Source organism: Narcine bancroftii, chromosome 4, assembly GCF_036971445.1.
Source record: "Narcine bancroftii isolate sNarBan1 chromosome 4, sNarBan1.hap1, whole genome shotgun sequence".
Classification (NCBI taxonomy): domain Eukaryota; kingdom Metazoa; phylum Chordata; class Chondrichthyes; order Torpediniformes; family Narcinidae; genus Narcine; species Narcine bancroftii.
This window is the reverse complement of record NC_091472.1, coordinates 243262183-243277538: the sequence shown is the minus strand read 5'-3', so window position 1 is coordinate 243277538 and position 15356 is coordinate 243262183. Positions and strand designations below refer to the sequence as shown.

Sequence of the window (15356 nt, the reverse complement as noted above, 5' to 3'; positions counted from 1 at the left end):
GCGTTGGATAAATAAATCAAGTGATCTGCCAGGTAAAATTAGTTAATAATAAACTGCATTCTTGATAGACAGATGCTTCGGTTTTTAATAATTTATCAGAACGAACATATTTGTTTCTAGGAGCTTGCAATGAATATTTAATAAAGTCAACAGTTCTTTTCACACCCCTCATCTTTTGTCTTGTCTCTTCGCCCCGTGTCACGCAGCCCTCTGCAAGTGATTGCCCGGAGAGTCCCGGGCGTGCGTGGGCAGAGAAGACCCATTGTCGGGAAAGTGAATCACTTTTGCTCTCACTCACTCCTCGAATTTGACCCCAGTCTGCTGCTCTCTCGTCCACTTCACTTTTCTGCCCGGTCAAATCGTTATTTTATTCTCCTCTTTATTTGCCAGCGTGCCCGCACCCATGAATTCCGGAGTTGGGACTCCGCATAGGTAACCACGCGTCGCTCGCACGCCGTTCTGACCAGACCACAGAAACTTGCTGACATGATTTCGCTCCTCGCTTGTGCGGGCGACCCAGTCAGAGTTCGCAGCTGAAGGAGGTTCCGAACGCACGATAAAAAACCACGAGTGGTTCTATTTCAGGAAGCGGAGTATAATTCTAAAACAGGCTAGCATCTAGGTTTAAAAATGCCCTCCTGCAATGTCAGCTTCCCGCATTGTTAATCTCCTACCTTGACTCGTCAAAAAGAACAGGATTTAAATGGTGACACTGATCGCTAAATCTAAAATTGACCAGAGATTTTATTTTAATTGCCAATAGTTTCGATGACATATGAATTATCCACGGAACACCTTGGATTCTCTACCTCCTCGTCATCCAGATGCAAGTCTGGATTTCTCAAGAAGCCAGCCACGTTCGTTTGCGCCACCACGGCTGGTGAGACAGAAAGAACCCGGACAAAACGCAGTGTATCCTCCGTTAATAGCCTCGCCCCGATGAAGGGGCGAAAAGTTGACAATCTATTGCCTTCCAGGGGTGCTGTCTGATACTGAGTTCTTCCAGCATGGTGTGTGTTCCTCATCCCCAGCACTGATGCCACGATATTTATTAAGTGTTGCTCTATGTGTCTTGAAAGAGACTGCTGTCCGTGGTTCCCTAAAAGCAAAAGTAAAGGCTTTCCCACACATTTTTTTAACTGAAACGGATGCTCAGCATTTTCAAGCCACAAACAGTTAATAGCACTGCTCTCTCCCTCCCGACTCCTGCAATACAGAGTCTCCTTAAGTACGGTGGCGCCACTGTGCCAAACACCAGCAGTAAAGCGTAACCGGATCGCACAACTCGAAATTCCTACTTGCTCTGGCCTGCCTTGGCCACCCATTCACATGTCAATCGCCCACATCACCTCGAAAATAAAATAAAGTAGGGCCAATCGCGACTCGGATAAGCGAGATGGTGGGGAGGGGGTAGGGGAGAAATTACGAAGCAGAAAGAGCAAACATTTACCCTGAGGCAGAGACGACTCGTCTGGAACAAAGGCAGGATGGGGAAGAGAAAGAAAACTTGAAAGCAATCGCCGATCTTCCAAAATAGAGATGAAATCGTCCCGGAGAGTTGTGCGAAGGGAGCCGGTGGCAGCCGCCCTGGAGTCAGTGAGTAGAACTCTCCGAAACCGCGCATCAATTGTCTGATAATATCTATCGTCGTAATAAGCGTGTTTGCCTTCAATGCGATCTGGGTCGATATTCATTGCATTTTAAACGGTTTTATTACAGATCTGCAGTTTAATGCCCTCGGATCGCATCTGCCGGCACCCTGAGTAATTTCCAATCGCAGCTCGCAGTGATTTGCATTTGCCCTCTTTCTTTATATAAAGCGCCAGTAGAACCGGGTGTTTATCTCCGGTGTGGTATCATTTATTAACTATTTAATGCATAAAATATGACAGCTGGTTTCACGGGGCGGCAATTAATTGCCTAAGTTTTTTTGTAAGTGGCGGAAGTGTGACAACCCTAGGGGTTTATTTTTAAAAATAACACACATCTCCCGAAACGGACAAGCCCTGGGAAGAAAGTGTTTGCCACAGAAAGTTGGATCATTTTCCAGCCGCCAGTTATTTCTCCCCAGTTCTCCCGCAACTCGGCTGTGTTCCGAAGTAAGACATTTAGTTTCCCGCTGTCGAGCAGGAGATATTCCGTCCCGAATACGCCTTGCTCGCTTATCGCCCAGCACAATCAACTCGTTCGGAAAATTATCCGTTCCCAACCACCGCCAAAATGAGAAGAAACGATCGAGGAATTAATGTATATCACCCGGGGCGAAGGAGGACGTTACTGGGTTAATTGCTGGAAGACGTCTGAGAAATTACCAGACTCACTTTTAATATTACATCACATGCAACTTTCAACCACTGGCCATGCTGAATGAGGCGGCCCAGTATGTCCAGGACATTATGTGATAGATCCGAATGAGCTTCCAGCATTGAAAGCGTGTTTCAGGGGACGTGTGAAGCTGATCGGGCGAGACTCGAGCCTTCTCAAGCTCCAAGCAGGCCGATTTCACCAGTACTGTCATTTGTTTTATTTTGTTAAAATATTTTCCGTTAACAGAGGTCTTGTATTGCAAGGGTTTAAGTCATATTTTGAATTTATGAACCTGACTCTGTGTTGTCTCGGGCCGGTCACCAGCACCACACCTGATCTGCATCTGGGCCGAAACATTGGTCAAAGTGTCCTTGTTCAACTGAGTCCAAATTAGGTACCAAAACACGGGCTTCTACAAGATCTCGCTGGGTCGAGGGGCCTCTCTTTTGGAGATTTATTTTTGTATGCCTGCAATAGATGTCTGATCTTTAAAACAAAAGTCGGGCGAAAAGTGATGTTCTGTTACGTATTAAATGTCAAGAGCCTGCACTTTGTTGTCAGTACAAGGTCAATTCCACACATTCACAATGTTTTGGGAAACGTTGCGAGGAGGAGAGCAGTCGCCGTAGTTGAAATGCGGAGCAACTCTGCAGAGGAGTTTGCTGGTTACCTTGGCTCGCAATTCCCAAATCGGTGGAAAGTGTATTCAGGTGAAGTTGAATCTCAAAAGGCATTTGCATCACCATAATATGTATATTTTATGATCAATATTTAGAAAGCGTTCCATCGAAAAACGACACGAAAAGGTTTTTTTTTGTTAAGTGTATCTCAACAATAAACGTTTGGCAAATTAATCTGATTGTGATTTTGTGTTTATGAAGATCAGATTTGATTCGGGTTTTTTTGCGGTGTTAATATCAAACAGGTAAAAACTTTTTAAAAACTGCCGTCAAACAGGGAGGGATCAGTGCAAGTTTTGCTTTGTGTGTGTGGGCTTCATGGGAGGAAATTCGTAGGCCAAACAGGAGCCATTCCGTGCAGAGCGCGCTTCAAGAGAAATTCTCAATCTATTAACTAACATGCTTCTTTCCTCCGCTAAGTTTCGTAAGAGATCCAAAAGGCAGGACGAAATGCAGGGTATAATTATCTGGAAGAGTATTTACATAATAATATGAAACACCGAACCGTTTTGCTTCCAAGTAAAAGCGAACGGACGGTTAAACTATTCTGAATATATTGTTTGATTGTTGTCTGGGAAAAAAAAAGACTATATTAGAATCGTACGCAATGCCGAAACAGGTACAAATAAATATACGTGTACATATTTAAAGTCTGTGTGCCTGCGAGTGATGATATATAACCATTGCATTAAATTAAGACGCTCAAAAAAAAACCGTTTCTCCTGCTCTATGTCAGAAATCGCACGTCGACATTAATGTTGACAGGGAGTCGCTTCTGTACCATTCGACTTTATGTTTCATTAGGGCCTCAGTTTGGTCAATGATTATTTTGGTGGAGTGGGGGTGGGCAGAGGGAGACAAAGAAGAGAATCATTTTTATTCGCCACAATATTTGGGAATTAATTACTTAAGATACGTTTAACCTACAGATTTAACATTAAATGCCACACCGTTGATCTGACAGCCCAGCTAACCCACCGTTTGGATCCACCGTTGAACTGTTAATGTTGTATCGAATAATACGCTTAATTAAATAGGCGGTCATGCAGAGAATTTAAAACAAAAAAAAGGCCTATAAAGATTATCGATTAACTTTTCCATAAAATGTACTAAAGTCACAAATCCGGCCAGTTTATTTAATATCTACTTCAGATTAGATGGGGCATATTTTGTGGAATACCGTGTCCCCAGGTTGTAAGTTTCCAAGCCAAAATATCAGTTCTTTCTTCTGAATCTGAATGTATCCAGAGATACGTTTTCACCTTTATTTTTGGGCAGGGATGGCTCTCCTCCGCAACACTGGTGTGAATGCATTAATTCCACGATGGCGAATTCTAATTCAGAGCTCGCTAGCAACGGACAAATAAGTTCATTTTGAAATATTGTACAAAACAGACCCCAGCTGACCGACTGACCAGCATTTTATTTTTTCCTGTTTCTGCCTGCGCCATTAGCACAGTATGTTCAACTACAAGGGGGTGGGGGGACACTCCACTCAAACTACAAAACGTGCACAGCTAGGGACATCAATATACCATGACCACCGGGACACGACGCCCAACGCTCTTAACACTAAGCCCAAACTTTTAGGGGACAAGGGAGAATTAATTTGTAGAGAACTGGCAACTCTCTTTAAAATCGGTTCCTTCCTCCGTCCAATTTTCAATACTTCAAAATTCATAGCTTACACCAAAGACTTTCACCATGTTTTCCATTTAGTTTACGCGGTTCCAGAGTAAATGCATCGAAGAATATTCACCAAAGTTAATCCGTGATTTTAACCACGTACCCAATAATTACGATGTGTGCATTAAATAATTGTTGTGAAACACGAGAGTCTGCGGACGAGGTGACTGTAGTGAAAGCACAGAAATGCTGGAGGATCTCAGCCGGTCTCTCAGGGTCCAGAGGAGGTAAAAGTATATTACCGACATTTCGGGCTTGAGCTCTTCTTCGAGGTATGAGAGGCACGATCATTGAGATAATTACCAAGGTATGATCAATCATACCTCGAAGAAGGGCTCAGGCCTGAAACGTCGGTAGTAATCTTTACCTCCTCTGGACGCTGCGAGACCGGCTGATCTCCAGCATTTCCGTGTTGGTGTTAAATAATTATTATCCGGAGCGTGTCTTCACCGGACTTCTCTGGTTAACGACTACCCTCAAAATACATTTTTAAAATTATGATTGAAATTGGCAGATTTGGATATTGAAGTGCCAGTTCCATTCCCCGTCGCCGCCCCATCCCTTCGCCCCCACACCCCGCTTCTGAGCAGCATTTGCAATGCCTTGCGCTGACGTCTCGCTGTTCTCGGTCCCACTGCCGGGAGACCTGGGGCTCAGCGCCATCTCCTGGATCAAGCAGTACAGGGACCTTTATCACAATTCATCACAGGGAATCGGTATCGTCAAAAGTACTGTTTTAACTCCCTTCATTTCACCGTAACAGAGGTGAGGTGCGTGAAAATTCGGCGCTCCTTCTCCTGTTCAGTCAAATTGTTTTCTTTTAGGAGTTAAAATAGTTCGAAGTCAAAACTCGCACCAATTGTTACACCTTAACACTGCGGTCTCAGAAAACGCGACATTCATTAAATATTACACGAAGATGAGAAAATCACGAAAGGAAACGGTACTTGTCTGCCTCAAAGTTAAACTGCGCGCTTCTGTTTACCAGAAAGCCTTATTTGGAGCAAAATTGTAAAGTGGTCTATTAAAGTTATACTTGTTTATTCGCTATGAAAAATGAAATGATTTAAACAACGCGTTCCTAAAGCATTTTAAATCATTAATTTTAGCAACAATGTCGTTTCGTTGCTACAGTAATTGGTCATTGACCTGTTTCTAAATGCTCGGGGTCTAACTCGAAACGGTACGGAGTGGAACGGTTTTCGTTGACCTTGGAACTGGGAGGGAGCTGTGTGGTGTTCACCCAACGGACATTAGGAAGTTTACTTTTTACCTCTCCTGCTTAGATTTTTTTCAGGGCAATAGGTTTGTCTCTCTCCGTTTTTTGTTTGGCTTTTTTGTTAGCCTCTAAGCATTGAAATATTGAGATGTTCATGGGTTTGGGTGAAGGATTGTGCATATTTCGTTTCGGACCGTGAATAAGAAATGTGTGTGTGTGTGTGTGTGTGTGTACACCCATGTCCAGAGGGAAACCAAACACCCGCATCTTGACAGAATTCTGGAACACATTCTAGTTATTATTTTTTTCAGCTAAGAATGTGTGATCTTTAAAATATTAACATAATGCTGCAAAGTGTGTCAGTGACAGAAATGGCAAAGAAGTCACTTTTACTGAGCAGGGCTGGGTCAAGGAGCGATCATCTTTTCAGTAACGTGCATACATCACACAGCTATTTAAGAATAATTGTGGATATTTATATAAACAGCCAACTGAACCAAAATTCATCATAATTACAGGCCATGAAATATTACCCGACCTGGTACTTACTTTTCCAAACGTTTAAACATTTACTGAAAAAGTTGTGTAGGCTCATTTAACCCTCGAAGGGAGAGTTAGCGTGCAGCATTTTGTCTTTCGTAGAGGAAAACACAAATATAACATGAAAAGTATTTAGCATAAGTTGAGATATAAGGGTAACATTTTTCGTGAAATAATATAATTTCAAGGGCGCAGTTCTTACTAGTTTGGCGTCCAATCTCCCGCATGCACCTGTAGGAAATAAACACATTTCTGGCCGCCCAGGTATTATACCTTCCCACTAAATGCTTTGGAATTCCTGAAGGATGAAACGTAATCGTGGCTATGTGTTTTTAGAAAATATGTCAAAACTCGGACTCGAATGCTGGACAAAAGTTAACTGTTAATATTTATATTTTATTGATAACAATATTAATTAAATTAATTAATTAAAAGTCTGTCGGTGTCTGAAGAATAGACTGTGACCCACATCTATTAGTTCAATGGTACCTTGCCGAGTCTTCAAAGAATTTAAAAAATCTAAAATCAGAAGGTAATCCACATTTCCTGGACTTTGCTAATAGAGGAGGCGGGGAAAGCGATCACCGATTCCTCATCAATCATCTGGATACTTTCTCGTTTTAGCATATTTGTTTTCATGTTTTTTTTAAAACAAGTATTTTAGATCCGCGCAGACTTCATAACAATCCACATTGAATATATGATCCAAGTAGAAATCTGGGCTCATGGATCAGCCAGTTTGATGTGTCTTGAGATAACAATCGTTTGGAACGATGGTCATAATTCGTTCCAGTGGCTCAGTAAAAGGATTTATGTGAATTGCAATATGCTCAAACGGCATTAATCCGATTACAAACGAGAAGTGCTCGCCGAGAGAAACTGTAGACAATGAAAAGTGATGCTATTGGCGGGTCAATAAATCTTATTTCTGTAAAGTTTGTAATATATTCAAAAAAGAGCTGTGTTATTCCAAAATAATGTTGTTAAACAAACAACCATCGAATTTGGGCAAGATTAAAGACTGGTTGGAGTGTAATTTTGCAGGCTGAGCTGGTTGCGACGAATTCACTGCCTTTATTGGTATTCACTAAGTCGAATCATGAGGTCTAATTTATTTTACTTTTACTTACACCTCCATCCTTATTGATCTACCTTTCTGCATAACTGTTACGCAACTTTATGCGATCAAAACTGTAAAGCTGGTGTTAAAAATATTTTTTTAAAACCCAAACATGTCCAGTAAAGATGGATTTCCAGCCCTAAGTTCGCCGCACAAACTCATGTTTCCCGAGGTTCGATCTTTCGAAAAGATAGTCAGACACCAGCACCAAGGCAGACGTACAACAAACTGCTAAAAACCAAGTGCGATCGTTCTTGGTTGTTTTCAAACTTGGTGCATGGAGATATTGTCGTTGACTGAGGCTCCCTCAGTATTAACTTTGCTGACCATAAGACACCACAGCAAAAAAGGCAGATATAAAGGAGAAAATACTCGCGAGAATTTCCTATTTTCATATCAAACATCGGTGTTTGGTTTAAGTAAATCAGCCCGGCATTAAAATAAAGTTTTCCAAGTGTATTGAAAATTAATTATTTAGAGACTTTGAATGAATATTCATTCGTTCCAAGGAGAAAGTTTTAAATTTTGTTTTAAACGTGGTTTAGACTCATCGAATATCCCTTCCCTCTCCTTCCTCAGTCTTTTTTTAAATGTTTTGTCAGGATTGACAGATTTTTAAACGGAGCATTTTACACTTGTCGGCAAACCGCCGGTATCCGGCCCTAACGCAGGGTTCCTGAGGTGTGTGCGCGCTAAGGGGTGCAACCCCGTTTAAACTACGATGCATTTACCATGAAGAACAGAAATGAAACGAATACTTCCCCTCGGCCTGTTACCAATCGGTGCCGGGAACACCAGAGTGGAATGTTTAATCAATGGAAAAATATACCTCGTCAGTTGTAATCACAGCAGCAGCTTTTCCACAAAATGTAAGGCGGGCGATGGGTTAGCATTTAATTGCGTTCATTTTCGATGATCACCAGCCGCTTATCTTGTACTTATCCGTAATCTCTAGCTGAAACGGAAACTCTGAGGTGCCGAAACGCCAGTGCTCCTGACCAATATTTGTTAAGGGATCCCTCTGGAAACGCGTGAATTGAGTCCCGGCGTGTAATGGGATTAGCAAGAAGGACGGGACATGTGGAAAGAGGCAGTGGAGATGTGAACCTTTACCAAGCCTAATGAATGTCCGCTGTCCGATTCCAAGAGGTAAATCCCCCTCGCCCATATACTTTCGAAATTTAAATACTCTGTCCTCGTCGCACTCAAAATCTCCCATCCAAATCATTCAAGGTCAACAACGTTACCTTGGCTCACTGACAACCGATAGTTAAAGCTGAAATTACTAACGGCCGCCCGCAATTCCCCCGTTCTGGGGCTTCGTCCCACTCAATGCCCGTTGTTTAGACCACCCCGAAACGATCGCCTCTGCTTCTCCTCTCCAAAGGCGTAGGTGGCGAATTTGGCCCTCACAGTAAATCACTTTAAAGAATGTGGCGAAGCCAACCTTAAACCCGAGACTTGAGACTTCATTCGTAGCCTGTTCCATGAGGGGGATCGGATTTGGGAGGCCAATAGACTCGGGGACCATGGGAAGGCTGGAAAGAGGTTTACAGCGGACTAGATATAATCCCAGCCCCTTTTCCTTTATTTTTAAATTGGTCACACGAACTCATTGAAAATGTTTAAAATGTCTAAGAGAGGGTTGGGAAAAGTGGTGCATTTTCAAAAAGAGGCAGAACAGGTTTCTCTCCATAACAGAACCAAGGGTAGATGGTCAGGGGCTGACTGAATCTCCTCCCAGAGAGAGGAAGCTTCAAAATATATATCATCAAGGCCTGTTGGCGGTGCACCTCCGATCTTGCGACCGACGCTCCATGTTTACTATCGCTATGTGCAGATCGGGACGAATAACACTTTTATCGACAGTCTTTTGCACTTCTCTGAAAAGTAATTTAAAACAAGATCTTACTCAACCCGAAACGCGCCCGCCCACTCACACACACTCCCGTACTTCAACAATCTGGAGGATGTGTCGTTATTTCTGCCTCCAGATAGCGCAGGATCCAGAAGGTGAGGGCAGTTCCTGTACAATACCTATAACTACAGTTGACAGCACTTGTCACTGACCCTTCATGTAGATGGTTTGATTTCACGCCTTAATACTGAAAACTTGCTTGTTGCCAGCAATTTATAAATATTGTATATTGCGAACATCATTCTTTATTAAATCTACATTGGTGTACTAAATGTCTGTAAATGATTTCATCAAACTGGAAAATATTCTGCGTGACTCTTTCAGTCACTGTCAGTGATTTCTTATGAGCAAATCCAGGCCGATCGGCGGGGCGACGATCGTTGTTTACTGCACTGCCGACCAGAAAGTTTCACCTTGCCTTTTGAATTGCTTGCAAGGTAATTGCCTTGCCTTAATGAATGAATCCTGGACATTCTAAAGAATCAGGGTTAATGTGAAATCTCTGCGATTTGTCAACGATCCGTACCAGAGACAGACAGGACCACCTGTGAATGGTCGGTAACATTCGTTTCCGCCGCACACATTTACTTTAGGAGTAGATGCGCTCGTTTCATTTCAACTGGGCCAAAAAAGGAAAATTAATGCGGAAAGTAAATTATGTCCCAAACACGGAATTAATGGCGCTTTCATAAGGGCTGCTGTATCTCTGGATTCGGATTTAAAACGGAGATGTAGTTAAGGTGATGTGGGGGGCGGTTTAAGAGAGAGGTTGTTTTTCTCTCCCTCACAGAGAGAGGCAGGTGCCTGAGGGGTTGTGGTGGAAGTAGATACAGCAGTAGTGTTTCATGCATAAATATGAGTACGCTTATCGGGAGACAGAAGAGATTTCGCTTCATTTGACCACATGTTCGCCCCGAAGGGCCTGTACTGTTCTACGTTCTGGAAGTATGTAGTCTGCACTGGCGTTTCCAACTTTGTGTGAACGAAAGGAAGCAAAAAGTAAAACCATTGTCAGTTATGAAAAATGCGGCGAGAATTAAAGGTTGAGAAATTGAGCTGTGTGCGGTGTTTAAACGCTCGCCTGACACATAAAATGCACGAACATCTGACGGGGTAAATACGGGCTCACTCCTAGGATTTAAGAATAAATTGGATAGATACATGGATGGGAGAGGTCTAGAATGGGTGCAGGTTAGACTAGAAGGGCTGCATGGACTGTTTTCAGTGTTGAAGTGTTCTATGGTTCGATCTGTCCGACCAACCTCACACCCCATCAGAAGGCACCTTAGCACGAGATCTTTCATATACAGAAGCAAACAAATTCTTTACACCCGACGTTTCCACTCCGAACACTTGGGCGATATGTATTTCTATGAAGAGTAGTCACGCTACAGTAAAATAATAACTCAACAATTTGCAGAGATTTGCTTTAGGTCGCAGGAACATGGCCAGTTTTCAAATAATTACTTACAATTGTAGGATCTTCAGCAAAATAGCTAAATGTCACGATCCAATAGAAAACACGAGGCCTGCAGGCTTTAAGATATTTTGAAATATATTAGCAATTCTTTATGATACCAACTATTTCCATGAAAAATTATTCAGTCGGGTTTAATCCGGAAACATTTGATAGGACAGAGCCATCTAATGTTTCTCGATCTTTATCTCCCCCGTGGTCTATCTGAAGTCGTTTCATTGGGCTGCGAATGGAAATTTTACTCCGCATCTAACTCTTTGCTTTGGAACAGATCTTTATTTTAATTTTATGGAGTGTGCATTTTTTATAACTTTGTTTAAAAAAAACCCCAAAAAACGTTAATTCATTGCGGTAATTTGTCAAAGTGCATTTTGCCTGGCGCTGCAGGTTAAATGGATGATTGAAAGCCAGGAAGCGGGTAGCAATGAACAAGGTTGTGGGGTGTGGGTTGTGGAGGACAGAAAGGGAAATGAGTTCCAGAGTTGATCATATGAACAATATATAGTCAAACGTTTTGCAAACCGTATCTGTATTGTTAATCATCGCCAACACATGTGCTTCTAGAGATATCAGATTCTAAAGATGCATTGATGCAACGCTTTTTAATCCACCTTCCCGGTTATGTCCAAGCTGCGGACAACTTGAGGGTGGTATTGTCAGGGTCGCAGAAACACAAGCGAAGTGAATTCCAAGGAACCAGTACCGCATATGTCACTGCATTCTCCGGTCAATACAAAACCTATTCGGCAACTTCGTTCAACAACAACGTGATGTTGAACAAATAATTTGATTGAGAGGTGAACGTTGACCAGGATAACTTCCCTGCTCTTTTTTTTAACAGCGCCTTTGGATCTTTTTTTAATTTCTACCGGATAGACTGAGAGCAACTGGCTTCACGTCAAGTACCACGTTTTTGAAAATGTAGCGCTCCCTCAGGACTGAGTTCATGTTGGTCTACATAACAGGATCGGAGAGGAATCTACGAACTTCTGCGGCGTGTTTTTCTTTACATGAACTGTCAACACTGCTTCGCTTTACAACTCTATTCAAAGTAAATCAACAAGTGACTACAGCAGAAACGCAGGAACATATTTCGTATAGCCAATCACGGATACTTTATATTTTGACAGAATGTAACATTGCAACGTTTGAAGTACAATGTTCTCGTGAATTGTGCTAAATAACTGCATCATTTTTCAACTTTCTTTTGTTCTTAATAGAACTGAATTTTGGAGACCACAATGCAAGATTCCTTCATACCTGGTTATGGGTCAATTTGCATGGGATAACTTAATTATTTTGCTTAAAATTGTTCATATATACAGGACCCAGAATTAAACCTGGTACAAATCACCAGAAATCATTTTGCCCACTCCAAACATTTAAGTCAATGGAGTTACGAAAAATGAGTGACGTTTCTTGTGTCCATTTTCTGATGAAGGGTCTTCCACATGAAATATTAACTGTTTCTTCTCTATCGGGACCTTCCAACATTTACTCTTTATTTCAAAAATTTCAGCATCTCCAGATTAAAAAGAGACACCCATCATCCGCCCGAATTTCCAGCATTCTGCCGCGACTTAACACATTACAAACATTTGTCAAATGATGTATCCGGGCTTCAGATGTCCCATGGTACAGAAACACAAGCGAAGTGAATGCCAAGGAACCAGTACCGCATATGTCACTGCATTCTCCGGTCAATACAAAAGGAGAATGCTGGTATGATTCACATATTTTTGGAACACGTCACTCATTTAGTCTGTGGCTCAGTTGGTAGCTCTCCCATCCCCTATTCATTTGTAGGTTCTAAGTTTCTCTTTGCTCCTGTTATTCACACTAACACACATCATCAGATACCTTGCATGGTGCCTTCTGGAAACCTGTTTTCATTAAGAATAGATGAAAGTTGAAAAATGAAGGTGACTATTCAGCTCAATTCTCTAGTACATTTGTGCTCATTGCACGTTAAAAATGTACTATCATATTGTCAAAACATTACAAGCATTTGTTATTTTCGAGTGAAGAATTTTCCTGCACCGATGTCTAAAATATATATTTTATTCATTTTGTTGTGGTCACTGCTCATCCATTCTTCAATTACTTTGAAACAATGGTGTCGAATCGTTTCATGTGGCGTTAACATTTAGCGGTTCATGCAAAGTCAAACATTCTACCGCATTAACAAACTGAATGGACCATTACTTTGTTGCAATATTAACATACAACAATCAGAGCCATAATTCTCTTTTTAGACAGCCTTTCCTGAGCCCAATGATATATTGTAGTAACGTCTACCTAAAGTGAGAATGAAAAATAAAGAATTGTATGTTTACCTTACGATCTTGGAATCATGGTACATTGCCTGACATACTTTGAATAACAGTGATTCATGACACACAGACCAATAAAAGTGATGTTCACATTTTCTAGATGCTGCAAAAGTGATACTGAAACTATTGCTGACATGTTCTCAAGTAACAAATTACAAATTCCACCCCCCCCCCCCCACCCCCCACCAAGACCTTTGAAAATTTATTCTGTTGCAAATTCTGTTCACTGTCATTGAGTGAAATGGGGACTAAAGTTTTACTAGATTCAAAGTCTGGGATTGATCTTTGCAGCTGGAAACATTACAGTTCCACTGTGGACAATGCACAGTTACAGATCAACATCCCTGCTGCCATATGCACTCTGTGCAGGCATGGTTACACTTTTCTTTGCATGGCTCCATTGGTAGAAATTAAAGCAGATATAGTGTGACTGTGGATAGGTGCAACCATACTGCCAAAGTTTTAAAATAAACTGTACCATTTCTATTCATGATGTTCCTGGGTAAACATATTAACCCAACATTGAATAGATTGGTGGACACTACACAACTGTTTCAAATGAGCCACTCCATGGAGGAAAAGAGACCCGGATTTGGAGTCACATCACTAATTTAGCAGAAACCCTTTAATTTAGGGTGATGTGAATGTAGGATATTAGCAACCCTGCTGAGAAGCAGCTGGCATGCTTTGACTAAAATTATAGTGTCTGCAGAGAGGATTAAACTGCCTTTCCTTCTGTGTAGTTGTTAGATTTATATAAGATATTGTCATGTATCCCTTCTCACCATTATGTGAAGTTATCATGCTGTCATGTATCCTTTACCACTAATGCAGGTTCAGGGATTTTCAGGTAGTGAGGACATCAACTTACTATGACATCTCCAAAAGGAATGTAATAATGATATGGTGCATGCTGTCTGCTCTATCTTCTCCATCCTCAATGACTGAAGCAAAGAACTCATAGGCTTCTTTGGTATTAAACTTTCTCCATTCTTTTTCCTTTCAGCCTACTACATCAAAGTTCTCCAGTTGCCTGCTTCTAAGAATCCCATTTCCTTCCTACCTCCTCTGAAGAATTGTGTAGATTTATTTTGGTTATGAGTTGCCCCCTTTTTACGTCTTCTATTTCAACTCAACCATTGATCTCCATTCCTAGGTCCAGATTAAGCTCACATTGCTAGAGTTCCTCTGTCCTCAGTCTCATGCCTCGCCTTTGCCCAAGTCCAAAGCATTTCTGATTGAGCTCAAAAGAGAAAACCTGCATGATTGTGACAAATATAATCTTTCTTACCTCACTCTTCTAATCCTTCCAGACAATACAACACACTGTCATCATTCAATGCCTTCCCTCCACCCTGCAGATGATGAAGCAAGCCTACTTTCATCATAAGTGGGTAGAATTCATTGCTGTTGCAAATGAGAAATAACATTAAACTATGTTACATATCAAGCATCATTAACATTTATTTAATTATGAACTCTAGCCTCAGAAATTAGAAATATGTTCTAAAAGTTTGTTGGAGGCAACTGTATGACTTTAATCCCAAGTATGACAATTCAATTATGCCAACTAGCTGATTTCACTTGGTAATACATGTTCCTCTTCTTATACGCACAATCTACATATTAGTAAAACATTCATGCCAGTTCACCAAACAAATCTACTGGTTATTGTGGCTCTCTAATAGATCTTTAAACAAGCTTATCATTTAAAATTGCAATGTCAACTTTTCTTATATTTATTTTGTAGTGTCAGTTGCCAAGGCAATGAATCTCAAGGTGCCAGTGGATGAAATTGCACAAGGTTCGCTCCTTATTCTGTGTCCATCACCAATTTGGCAAAGCCTCTATGTTGATCCAATTACAAAGAAGGCTCACCAGCTGCTATGCTTTGTGATGAGTCTGATTCAGTATGACACTGAAGACCTTTGAAAACTTCTACAGATGTACCGTGGACAACATTCTGGCAGGTTGCATCACTGCCTGGTTTGGAGGCGTCAACTCTCAGGACAAGAATAAACTCCAGAGAGTTGTTAACTCGGCCTGCAACATAACAGGCATCAGACTTCACTCCAT

The 15356-nt window shown here is 41.4% G+C and overlaps 1 protein-coding gene and 1 long non-coding RNA gene across 3 annotated transcripts in view; one reads left to right on the top strand and one right to left on the bottom strand.

Annotated features, from left to right (window-relative positions):
* Positions 1–14648, bottom strand: part of satb2 (SATB homeobox 2) — a 240128-nt gene extending 225480 nt beyond the window's left edge. The window contains exon 1 of one of the 2 annotated variants that reach the window (XM_069934541.1): positions 14572–14648. The gene's annotated coding sequence lies outside the window, so the exon portion shown is untranslated. Of the gene's footprint in view, positions 1–809; positions 1183–14571 lie in introns of those variants that run through there. The other variant, XM_069934540.1, reaches the window with a different exon arrangement.
* Positions 1146–13287, top strand: LOC138761800 (uncharacterized). Its single transcript, XR_011356517.1, has 2 exons — positions 1146–1596; positions 11789–13287. It is a non-coding gene; the product is annotated as an uncharacterized lncRNA (long non-coding RNA).
* Positions 14649–15356: the final 708 nt, after the last annotated feature.